General features: G+C 42.5%; 1 long non-coding RNA gene across 1 annotated transcript in view; it reads left to right on the top strand.

Annotated features, from left to right (window-relative positions):
• Positions 1 to 13058, top strand: part of LOC128081818 (uncharacterized) — a 316659-nt gene that overhangs the window by 217816 nt on the left and 85785 nt on the right. Inside the window, exons 5-6 of the long non-coding RNA XR_008207407.1 lie at positions 2100 to 2179; positions 3646 to 3748. This is a non-coding gene — a long non-coding RNA (uncharacterized LOC128081818). The remainder of the gene's footprint in view (positions 1 to 2099; positions 2180 to 3645; positions 3749 to 13058) is intronic.

Here is a 13058-nt window from a genome sequence, read left to right as displayed (position 1 = left end):
GGTTTGTGAAGATAAAAGGAGGATAGGTAAAGGTTAGTATTTCAAAGCAAATGTCTTCGATCTTAGGTATTTGGTGAAATTATTCAAGAATAGTTCATCCAAGTGAAAGTAGTTTCTGTATATTGCTGTCAATGTCAATGAAACCTGAAGCCTGATGCTGGCCAAGCGAGCAAAAACTGCCTGTGGGCTCTTTTTGCTTACACACCTGGTGAATCTGAGCTTGACATAAAGTGTATGGGGAGCAGAACTCAGAACTTGCAAACTTTTGGGGTCAGTTCTGCTGCTTTCAGTTGAGCTAAAACCTCCAGTGTCATGAAGACTATGCAGCACGTACTTGAGGAGGGCTGGGTTCGAGCTCAGGAGCTCATTTCTCCCCAGCTGCCCACCCTGTCCTGGTTCTTGGCATCCTACCCAGCCCAGACCTGTTGACCACCAAGGCAGGCACCAGATAATGGCCTGCAGGTCAGGTCCAATGGTCAGCTGCCTCAGTTCACATCCTGCTGTGTTAAATACACTTCACATCATAATATGTTAGATAATTGGCTCCTCTTTCAGTATGAAATTAATCTTTAAAAGTACAGATTTTCAAACAGCTGAGATGTTAGGCAGCTCTGATACGTAGGGGACCTTCTGGCTATCACCTATGCTGCAGTCACTTCGAGCCAGGGATTTTGGCAGAAGCTGCTGCATGGGATTGCGGTGCTTATCCATTACTGCTAACACAAAGCTGTTTACAGGGGCTGAATGCTTTAGGAAACCACCTCCTACTTAGGAGCCAGTGTCATATCTAACGACCCTTCATCTGAGCAGACCATGAGTGCCAGCACCTGCTGACCACATCTTCTGGAGCCATAGCTGGAACTATGGATCTCTGCTAATTGCAAGGAGTTAACAGAAACATTTGTGGAAGCTTAGCAGAACATTTGTGGAAGCTTAGAAGGTCTTGTTCCCAATCATCTGATTTTTTTATGGCCTGTATGCCAAACTGTCAGGTTTAAGTGCTTAGGCTTCAGTAACTTATCAAAGAGAAGATGCTAAGAGATGGCTATTAAAAGTACATTGCTCAGACAAAGGGGGAAAAGGTACAAGAGCTGGAGTTCACTGTGACTGGCAAGTGCAGGCAAGGTGAGATTGCTTTATCATTTTTATAATGTGGTAAATGTTTTAGGCTTAATTTTGTGGATGATTATTTGCAACTCAAAATATCTGTTGATAAGTGATTACTTAAGGAACGTGCCTGCATCTGGGTGCAAAATAATCCTCCTGTGATGTATGCATCTCCAGCTTATAAGGGGAATGGAAAAGGTGCATAATGTATTGGACATGACAGTGATTTGGACACCAAAACGTGTGTAATTCATTAAAAATAAGAAGTATGTTTCTTTGTTGATTGGCAGTGGCCTTCAGCAATTTGGCAGTGCAGTCTGTGTTCACATTATTATGGAATTTCTTAGTTTTCAGAGGAAACCAGGTATAAGCACATGCTATCCATCAAAGGAACAGAGAAGGATATCTCTTTGCAATTGGTGTTACTAATCTTTGACCTAGAGGTATTTAATAAAGTCATTTTGGCCTGCAGTTCTCCAGAGGTCCCATACATGGTGTTTTCTGAGGTCTCTGTGGAGCAGGGTGATGCTCCATAAGAGAAAGCAGGCACAGAAGTGTTCCAGGTTCCAGGCACCACTGCACTTGCTGTGAAGCAGAGGAAGCTCTTTTTTGGTGGACTGGAAAAAAAAAAAAGGGGGCTACATCTTCAGTGTCATTTGAATCTCGTATTTGTTTTCTGCCATTTTGATGTCTGAATTTTGTAGCATGCTGTGTGATTTATTGGGCACATAAAATGTACATCCTGCAACTTAAAAATCTACATGTTCCTGACTGTACCCTGAGGATATCTCAAAAGGGGGGGTTCAGAAACTGGGGGAAGAAAGGTTTCATGAATTTTGCAAACTTTTTCCTTTAAGTGCTTTTTTTATACTTGAGTGGCGCTTACGAATTACTTACACCATCTGCTATAATTTAATGCATTACACAATAAAGAGTATCTGCTGTTCTTTGTGTATTTCAATACCAATGCTTTCCTTATCTGTTTTCCCCAGCTTGTCATTCCGTGCAGTAGAGGTTCTGTCATGTGATATTACTCCACGCAGAGGGAAGCCAGAGCAGCTTTACACCACTGGTAAGCAGTCAGAGGATTTGCTTTGGTCATAAATGCAGTTTCACATCTGCATCTCTCTTCTCTCTCCCATGTTGAACATGGCATTTCAACAGCTGAAAATTCAGTGGTTTTCAGCTGAATCAGGATTTGAATTAATAGCTTGTGTCTTTCTTTGGAGCAGTGTTTTTAGCCCTTATATTGATTTGTGGATATTCCAGAGTGTGCTCGCGTGTAAACGTGCGAGCGTTTTCTGTGAACATCAATGACATTTCCATGCTGAATCAGGAGTACACCACATTAGTTGTGTTTTCAATATTACTGGTCTCATTCAAGCTCAGTGTGGTATTTCCCACATGCTTGGAGAGCTTTGAAAAACAAGGAACTAATGTTTTCTAAACAGTCATATTTCAGGTTGCTGTATATATATTGTCAAAACACCAAACCACTGTACCAGTGATGACACCTGCGTACTTCAGTTACTTCATTCCTACCCCTATGACTCAAAAATTCTTTATTATTCCTCCAAAATACTTTGTGAGGGGAAAGGAAGATGAGTACCTTGGGATGGACTCATATCTTGCAGAGTAGAGCCACGTCACCTTATTTTAAGAAATGTATTTTAATTCGTCCTTTAGTGTTGCCTTCATTGAAGAGCTCACTCCGTCTTTTAATAGATATGTAAGATGGATATCTATCTGCATATAGAAAAGGAGTGTAGACACCCAATTTTGAATCGGATTAAGTTATTATAGAAGATCAAGAAGCATCCATTTCTTAAGTTCCTTGCAGTACTCAGTTTACCTTGTCCCCTACCCTGCTCTGTATTTTTTCTATGCTTTCCATTTTAGATACAGTTTGGGACCCCATACCAGGAGATGAACTTCTCGGGATCGGGTGTGATTTGTCTCACATAGAAATTCTGAATAAAATTACCAACAGCATACTTACATTCAATTAAATCTGTTTCAGCACACACATCGTTTAGCCACTCAGTAGGGAAATCCTCTCTGCCACGTTCAAGGAAGGGTAATCGATATGTGCTCACTGGCAGCATGTCTGCAAATTTCAAAACACTGTAAGGAGTTAGGTGATGTAGATGACTGTCTTAGTAAATTGTAACCTGACAGCTTCGCTTAGCCATAATCAATTCCCATCCGTGTTGTTCAAAGGCAAATTCTGTTGAGCGTTTTAGTTGTTTCTGACTCAGTGTCAGAAATCGTCAAGTGCCCTGTTCTTGGGAGAGAAGCAATGTGGACATGATCAGAAAATGAGCAGGACGTGTTGTCTGAGGTTACGTTGAGAAAAAACATCAGTCTGGAGGTGAACCAAATAGGTATTCTTACCTCTTAGAACACTGTACGCTCACGCAGGCAGGATAACATTATAAAAACAAACAAACATTCAACAAAGGGAAGTTGCAGATTTGTTTGTGCTTATCAGGAAGGTGTGAAAGGCCACCTTTGATTCTGTCAAATTGTTCTGTGCAGGAAAATGCTGAGCTTTGGCTGGGGAAGCTTGGAGTCAGGAGGTGTCTGAGCACAGGGCAGTCCCATCACTGGATCTTCAGCCATGTTCCTGCTTCTGCAGCAGGTAAGTGGGCAGCAGCGGGAGAACGAGGGAAGTCTTTGATGTGTGTGCACTCACCAGGCAGAGTGCTGTGGGCAGCACGGGCTACTAGGTGACTTGTGGGGATGACAGCAGCATCTGTCTGCGAGTCTTTAACCAGGCTGGCCAGTCAGTACTGCATGTAGACACCTGGTTTGGCCAATGCTGAGAAGTAAAAAGTGTAAATTTCTTGTGCGTTTCCTGTAGACACAGAGGTCAGACTGGGCTTGTGTTTGGATGCTGGATATATTTGAGTTTAAATGTGGGTTTTGGCCAACCTATGAAATGCTGGACAGACAAAACCTTGTCTCTGCTGTATGAGTAGCTTCATTAATGCATACTTCTTTTCCTAACAAACCAGCCTCCTGCTTCCCAGTGAGCAGGTAAGAAGTGAAAATATTAGCCTTTTAATGGTTGGAACAAGCTGGGAGTAAAATGACTAAGATAACAAATGCGGGTCAGGATCTGTCAGAGCTCACAAAAGACCCAGAACCAATCGATATGATTTCCTCAGCCATGAATACTCGAGTCATACAATTGTATAATGCATCCAACTCTTTCTAACATGTATGTGCAGCCTCCAAGCTGGGACTGCACTCCAGGCTTTTGAAGTTCAGCCAAAAGCCACTGCATTTCTGGTTCTTTAGCACTTGCTAAAGAAGGGCTCAGTAGCACCAGGCTGAATTACAATTTTTGTCCTGGGAAAGAGAAAGAGAGGAAAAAAACTAGCCAGACCAGTAGAAAGCCTTTTGGAAAAAGGATTAATTTGTTAAGGAAAGATCTTGAAAGATCAGATGTGACTTTTCTTCATGAATGGAAGTAGAAATGGTCTGTGTTGCAGTACAGTTTGAGAAAGTTCATTAAGGTAGCAGGGTTACATGACAGTGGCTTGAAGGGAATTGATGGATGGAACATGAAGTACACAGAGAAATCGAAAATGAGAAAAATCAGCATAAAACTGTAAGCACGCTGTGGGTATAATGCTGTGGTAGAATGAAGCAGACTTTGCAGATGTCTTTGGTGTTGTTTTTTTTTGTTCGTTTGTTTGCTTGTCTCTTTGCCTAGTTTTAGATACATTAATTGTGGGCTATGCAGTTTTCTTCCTTTGCCATTTCTGGAGGCTGCATCAGCCATCCCTTCTGGTAGCGTTGTTTACAAGAACTTTTGCAACCTTTCCATTCTGTGCCCTTATTTTTGCTACACCTGGTGTAGTGATGCCATAGGACATTTTAAGTGTGAATTGATACTCCTTGTGGTATGTCCTCAGGCCTGTTCTGCTCAGGTTATTTGCGTTACCTGTTCAAACACCCACGTGCAGCGTGGTTACTTTCATTTGTGACTGAGTGCTGGCTGTGCAGTGGGCGCCTCATGAATATGTTAAGAACTTCCATTGATCTCTTTAGCTACAAATAATCATTACAGCAGCAAAACAAACAGTGGATCAAAAATGTGGGAATGTAGCCCAAAGGATGCTGCTCACTTTTCCTTCGAAAATGGCGTGACATGCAGATTTGAGGTATGGCATACAAAGTACTGAAAGGTGTTAATCAGGATAAAAAGCACAGTATATCATTAAGCAAGGAAGAAATAAGCTATGTGTTAGACTCATAAAAAAAAAATAAAATGAGATAAAGGTACGGGCAGCTAGAGGAAGTTGTCAGTCTTGTGTAATTCCTCAGCACCAACATAGCACTCAACAAATCCCCTACTGTAGTTTTGACTGAACACCAATTTTTGCTCTACAGTGCTATGCAACAGTCTCTCAGTGTGCCTGTTTCACCCCAGAGGTGCCTGCCTCTTGTGGTGTCAGTAGAGACGCTGCATATACAGTTTGAGGGCTTTATAGACACATTCTATGTTCTGCAGGCTAACACGTAATACTTCCTTCTTCAGTTGTTTAGTTTTATGTAATAGCTATTTGCCTGGAGAAATCTGAGCCTGGAATAAGAGTTACTCGAAATTTTAAATCAAAACTGTGTCAGGTTGCAACATCCACCAGGGAGGGGGTGGAGTCACCAACCCTGGAGGTGTTCAAGGAGCGTTTGGATTTTGTGTTGAGGGATATGGTTTAGTGAGAACTGATGGTGATGGGTGGATGGTTGGACTGGGTGATCTTGTAGGTCTTTTCCAACCTTAGTGTTTCTGTGATTCTGTGATCTTAACTTGTGGGTTGTTGGGCTTAAGAGAAAGTAAATTTTCTGAGATCTCATCCAATGAGAGTGTCATTGTAATGGGAAGGTGATCCAGTGTTTCCCTCTAGATTTTTGTTCAACTCTTTCCTCTTCAATCAGGCTGTAAACCTGAGCAAGTTACAGAGGGAGGTCTGTGCCATAGCAAGGATAGAGCTGGCTACAGTGCAATTCCTCACCATCTTGTCCCCTTTCAATAAGCCCTGTTGAGAGTCTGAGTTCAATAGTAGCCCACTGTGAGCACAGACCGCAGTGTGTCTGTGAGCATGAGCTGTCAGAGCTGTGTCACTGCACTGTGCAAAGGACGAGCTCAGCTCCATGCTAGCCTGGGGTGGTCAGCACTTGCACTGCTTCATACAATCAGTCCCTTTCTCTGCTTTGATCTCCTTTCTGTAAGAAGATCCCTTTCTTTTCTTCCATGAGCACTTCCACAGATAAAGCACTGATGAATACGATGCAGGTAGCCATTGAAGGACTGGAGAACTGTTCATGTGTCTAAGAGATTTAGATGTAGATTATTGCTAGTTGAAACTCGTTCTTCTACAGAGCCAAGAATGCTTTTAGGTCTTCCTTAGCAATAGTTCTGGTCCTCATTAGAAACTGGTGGTTTGCATATTTGAAATAATTGTTCATAATAATTCCTGTCTGGAAGAAAAACCTAAGAAATGTGTAGGACTTACAGCAGCATGATCTGTCAGCAGCGTGCAGGGCACCAGGCTGGCTTTGGCCCTGCCAGCTTTGCCCAGCTGGCCAAGCAGTAGTGTAGTGTGGCTGTAGCGTGACAGTGGTTTATTGGTAGCATTGCTCAGTCTCTGAAAAGTTCTGGAGTTTATGCAATCATATCACAACTGGCTTGGGATAATTATTGAATGCAAACAAAAGCAACATTTTTTTTCCCTGCACACAGACCGTAGTTGATGTTGCGCTATTTTGGTTTTGTTTTCTGCTTAACATTCCTCTGTAAGTGCATCTCCTCTGAGGCTTGAAATGAGACAAACAAAACTGAGCCAAAGTGACTTTCTTTTCTGTGTGTAAGGGGATGGACGCTGAGTGATAATGACATACTTTGCGTGTGAGCAGCAGGTGCGAGACCAAGTGTCTACTGCGGATTAAAGTAAATATGTTTTTTTCTATATTTAACTGATATGTGACAAAGAAACAATGTTTAAATGTCACTTTCCATGTTTTTTTGTGTGTCTATAATTATACATTCTAATGTGCCAAGTAGCTATTCACTGAAGTTCAAATTTACATAGTAAAGTTGTTCATAACAAGACAAACAAGATACAGTCTAGCATTCATCTCCATGCATCTGGGCTGCCTCCACCCAGCAGTTACACTACCAACAAATGAATGTTTTCTGCTTTCTTGAGTTCACATAAATAGCGTAAATTCCTATAATTAACTGTGATAAAGTCACTCCCCACTATTAAAACAAAGACGTGTTTGTTTATCGGTCCTACTCGCATCCACCACTCTTAACATTACGGTGTCGACTGATGTTTTTTCACTGTGTTAAACAAAGCAGAAATATTCCAGTTGGGCAATGCCAGAGTCCCAAGAGCGGCCTCAAAAGCAGGAGCACCAGGCTGTCGCCTGCTGAATGCTGCACTTCTCTGCTGGCTCTTTCTTTCCCTCGCCGCTTACCGCACCCCCTCCCAAAGGCAGCAGTGTCTGGGGGGCAGCTGGGGCACAGGGAGCAAGGCACAGTGAGGGAGGGCAGGAGTAAGCAGACTGAGGTATCAGGATGGGTTGGTTCTTTAGAAATGAGCAGCATCTGACATTTGGATGTCAGGCCTAAATTTAGTCACAGGTGATTTGGGGGAAAGGTGGTCCAAACTTTTCTGGTTTGTTTTTTTTGTTTTGGTTTGGTTTTTTTCTGTTCCTGACACTAAGCTTAAATTGGTAGCAATATAATTTATTTTTTTTCGTATTTGGTTTTGTTAACGCTACAGGCATCAAATTTTGCCCCAGAGCCTCCCTCTTCTTCTCTGTTATCTCTTGAATTTGTAAGTGCACGCTCAGAGCTTAGTGGGAACTTGGGTTCACTTATTTCTTGCATCCGTTGTCTTCCGTGTGCTAAGGCTGTGCACAGGTTGTGCCTGCAATGGAAGGATATGCTTTTCACAGCTTTTAACATCTCAGAAGTACTACGTCCTAAGAGATGTAGACCACAGAACTCACGTAGGCACCTGAATTGCAGCTCCTATGAAAAGGAAGGAGGGAGGAAATATAGCAGTGACAGTTTTGTTTTGCTTAAATTTTTCACGGAGAATAATTTCATAAGTTATGTCATACTGGAAAGCTGGTATATATTTCTTTCTCTACGTGGGCACATAATCTTCTGTGACATACAGATTACTGGAGAGAGGATGTGCAATAGTGATATGATGCTGGTGGCAAGAAATGGGGTTCGTTCTATACTTTCTCACGTCTTTACCAGCATGTGTTCCTCTTAGTTACACTGGGAGTTTATTCAAAAATTCACTCTTCAGAGAAATTAGCTGTAATGGAGAACACAAGAGGAGATTGATAGTTGGCAATCTTAAGTAACAGAGATGCTCAGAAAGAGCATTATGAAATTCAGAGCCACTGGTGACATTCTGGTTGTTGGTCATCAAAGAAGTAAGAAGTGATTTTCTTCAAAGGTGGTTTCTTCAAATAGTAGAAATAAGAATCTTTCCCTTCAGATTTTAAAAGCAGACTGTATGTAGCTGCTTCCTTCCTTATGGATTTTGCTATACATAATTACCATGCATGAACAGCACAGTGCATGGATTATACAGCAAATTCTGTTTTAGCCATGCAAACTCCCAGTGACACTGTGGGCTCTAGCAGCTGCGAAGATGTGATTACAGTCTTTCATGTTAATATTGGGTGCCTTTAAGCCTGCTGAAGCTGTTCCCAGGTCAGCAGAACTAGAACAAACTAGCTAAGACTTCACTAAAACAAAGAGATGGTGTAGAGGATTTTCTGTGAAAAATAAAGAAAATTAAGATCAGCAAGTCTGTTAAAGTGCTGCAGGAGTTAATTGTTCAATCTCCACCCCAGAACAAGGTGCGAGTCCCAGCTAGGTTCCCAGACTGTGCTTATCACTTGGCCTCAGATGACAAGTTATTAGTATTGCTCCACATGGATATTTACAGGGTAAAACTAGTTCTGGCCTCATTCCACTGGCTGCTGTGTTACAATAGGTGGCGAGAGATGTGATTTGAGGTAGCGTTCTGAACAGAATCCAAAGGCAGAAGACAAAGCCATCATTCCTCATGGAACACTGAGAAACTGAGGCACGAAGAGACGCAGTGCCCTGCCCAGGGCTGCTCGGCACGGCCCTGCCAGGAGAGGGAGCTGCTCTGTTTCTGGAGCAGCTGGTGTGAGCCTGGGCCTTTCCTGTCCTGCCACCAGCTGGCCCAGGGAGTTGAGCCTGGAGCCGGGCAGTTTGTGCCCGAAGAGTTCATCTTCCTGCACTAAGTAGTCTCCTCTAAGAAGTGGATCAACGGATCAATGAAATTTTGCAGCTGTAAATTCTGCTTTTGGGTAAAAGCAGTTCAACTGGTTGTCTCTAATTTCTGCCATGTATTTTAAGTCTTGGCTTTCGTGTTCTTTCCAGGAGGAGAATAGAAACACAAAAGCTGGGGAAAGTGGGCTTTTTTTCCTCCTCCTAACTCTAGGCTTACCCTGGGACCAACCTATTTTACATAACTCAATACAACTATGAAAGGAAGAACTAAGAAAAAAGCCAACAGACCCACTTAAAATATTACATTCCCAAATACCACAGAGCCTCATCTCTCTATAATCCTATTTTATTTAATGGAACCCCTTGTGTCCAATTCACCTCATATTTTTATTAATCTCTGTGATGTTCCCTAATGATCCTGTTATAAAGACATCACAGCACATGGCACAAGGACAATGCACATAAAAAGTTAAGAATGCATTTAACTACCAACCATTGATTAGTGTTCTTGATGAGTTTAAATACTACCTGGGAAAGGCTTTCTATCAAATTCAATTGGCTGCAAATGCATTAAGCTTAATGAAATTCAAGATTTGGGTATATATGAATATTTTTTTTCTTAGAGGAAGTGCCTTTGCCACGAGAATGTGCACTCGCTATTCAGCCTCCTGCCTCAGGGGAAGGGGTGGCAAAAGTCAATATGTGTGACCCCCCTCCCTCCCACAGTCTGACCCAATTCCCATTCCACTTAATTTGCTATAAATCACGAGAAATATCTTTGGCATCAGTGAAATTGCTCTGGTCTTAATAGTTCTTGTGATCTGAGGGTGGAGAGGAGATGAAAGATATTGTCTGCTTGTAAGATCCTGGGAAATGTCAGTGTGGGATCAGGTAGTGGATTTTGGATAGGACAGAACAGCACTGCACAGAACATGCTGCATCAGCATCGTGGCTTCAGCTTTGAGGTCCCTGTCAGCTGCCAGCATGCCTGCGTCCATTCCCTAGGGCTGCCAGGGGGAAGCAGAGCAAGACACATTGGGGACGTCCACAGAAAATGTAGTCATGCTCGTTTCAGAGAAGGAAAACTGATATAGAGAATGTTGGTGATTGTGTTCAGGTCGTGGAATAATCCAGTGGCAGAATGAGGAACAGTACAGGGCTCCTCTTGGCCTTCCAGGAGCTCGGGTGTGTGGGTATCAGGCACTGCATGGTAATCACACAGGAGCACTGTGTGGTAAGTAGGAAGGATACTCTCATTCCCTTGAGCATCCTGCTGTGACAGCTAAGCTGCAGCACGCTGACCAGGAATACAGATGGAAAGGCACAGCAGGGCAGCAACATGTACTAAATCCTCATTTTAGTCTGCCGTGGGGCACCTACTCTATGGGGCCAACTTCCCTACTCACAGTTGATCCACAAGAGCGTCATTTCTCAACACTGTTTTGTGCTGTCATGAAACTTCTCAGATAGGCACAAAGCCATTCTTAAACCACGTTTTACTTTTTCCAGAGATGCTGTTCACCTTCAAAGGAAAGCCTATCTACTTGCTGTGTCTGCAAGAGAATTTCAAAAGAGCTCTGAAGGCTGCAGTACGAATCAGTGGTTTTGCACAGTTCTAGGCAGTGCATGAATTCTGTCACCTCTTCCTGGACTGTAGTGTAGTCTTTACCTTCCAGACTTGTTCTTTTCTGTTCTCCAGACTTATTTAATTCAGAGTAGTTTGCATATTGGTTACCACACATATTTTCTTTGGCACCATTTTTTCCAAAACCTTTCCATAAAACTAAAAATATAACACACTGAACAAACCACTCCATTACCCAGAGAGAAGAACGTATTACTGAAACTCAGGAAAGTATGTTGTGAGCTATTCATTTCAGCTTCAGCTTCTGTCATAAAATTGTGAAAAACAAAAAAATCTGGAACATGCAATTAAAATAATTGTAGGTGTGCAAATGTCTGCCTCCAAGCAAGGAATTTAATAATACATTAAAACCTTTATTTTTGATGCTAGCAAAATATACAATTATGCCCATACAAACTGCCATTGCATCACTTCTTGGGTTCATGGAGGAAACTTCACCTACTTCTATTTCTACTACATGGCATGATGTTATTGCAATTCTTACTTAATTTAACAGGGCAGTGTGCTCTGCAGCACGCTGAACTGAAAATGACACACACTTCTATAGTAAGATTGTATTTACTATTAATTTATCTTGCCCTAGGGAGTTCTGGTTAACATTCCAGTGATAATTGACCCTGCCTCATTTAACTCTTTCAGAAGTGCATCCTCACTCCCAGCAGTGCCTTGATACTCAAAGACACTGAACCACTGGCTCAAGGCCTGCATTTATAACTGCAGGAGTGTTTCATACAACATTCCAAATTTCTAAGATTTAGAAGAAAAACAGCAGTCTCCGGATACAAACTTTAGCAGGCGTCTTTCAAACTAGTAGTTATCCCTGCCTGCACAGGAAGAAGTGTCATTTTGTCATATTCCAGCAGATGCAGTGCAAATTAATGGCTTTTTTGTCAATGGGAGGCTCTGCTGGTACTTTAGCAAGATCCCCATCATGTCTACACGTGTCTGTATCAGCCAGTGGAATGAAAAATGGTGCCTCTGCCTAAGAACTGGGCTTTGCTGGTATGTTTTAAGATATATTTTTAAATGCTCCCATTCAGTGTGACTGATCTTTATCCAGCTATCACTGGTGTTGTACATTTACCACATGGATCCCCACTGTTAGTAAAAATGTGTTAAGGAGGTAGAACATACAGCGTTTACTTGTGACATCAAAATAATGTTACTGTTACAGTTAGTTACACAGATTGTCTCACCAGCTTCTTCTTTGGTCATGTGCTGATGGGTTAGTGACTCAGAAAGCTCCTTCCCATGGACTTAGCACACAGGAGTGCGATAACAGAGCAGCGTGGTGCTGTGTGAGGTGAGCAGGTAACATACCAGATGATGGCATCCAAGAATGAGTGGGGCTGTGCGCAGCCAGGGCCTGAGGTGCCTGGAGCTCTATGGAACTGCGGCTCCCATCCGCAGCCAAACTCACCCCTTCCCCTTTCCTATAACACAGTGGTGTCTCATGCTTCTGCCTTGCAAGACCTTCCACATCGATCTTGACTCCCAGCAGAAGATTAAGTGTGACTTCTTTTATATGTAGTGTATTTTTTTATAGGCCCAAATTTTGCCACAGATGTAGGATCACACTTTTCTTTGAAGGCTGTGGAGCATTTGATCTTGTCCTAGCTGTAATGCTCAGTGCTGTTGACATACAAAACTGCAACATATTGCTTTGCCAGAGCAGCAGAGGTGGATGACACCTGAGACACCAGGGATTGTCCCGTGGCTTTGCCATTGCCCCGAGGAGCACGATTTCAGTTCCGGTGGTAATGCCCTACTTCATCACACACTGCTTACTTTGCTAATCCGAGAAGTGGCAGTCATAAACACCGATAATTAACACCAACAGTGAACACTTAAGATGTGAAAAATTATTCCTCCTGCCTCCCTCTTGAAGCTATCCCGTAATTACCATTATCCTCATTTTACATAATCGCGGTATTTGCCACTCATTCACCTCGTAACCAACAGTAATCTGAGCACTGGCAATGCCTGCTGGGCTGTATGCAT

The sequence above is a fragment of the Tympanuchus pallidicinctus genome, unplaced genomic scaffold (genome assembly GCF_026119805.1).
Source record: "Tympanuchus pallidicinctus isolate F22 unplaced genomic scaffold, pur_lepc_1.0 scaffold22, whole genome shotgun sequence".
NCBI classification, from domain to species: domain Eukaryota; kingdom Metazoa; phylum Chordata; class Aves; order Galliformes; family Phasianidae; genus Tympanuchus; species Tympanuchus pallidicinctus.
The sequence above is the reverse complement of the archived record's forward strand: the minus strand, read 5'-3'. Positions and strand labels throughout refer to the sequence as shown.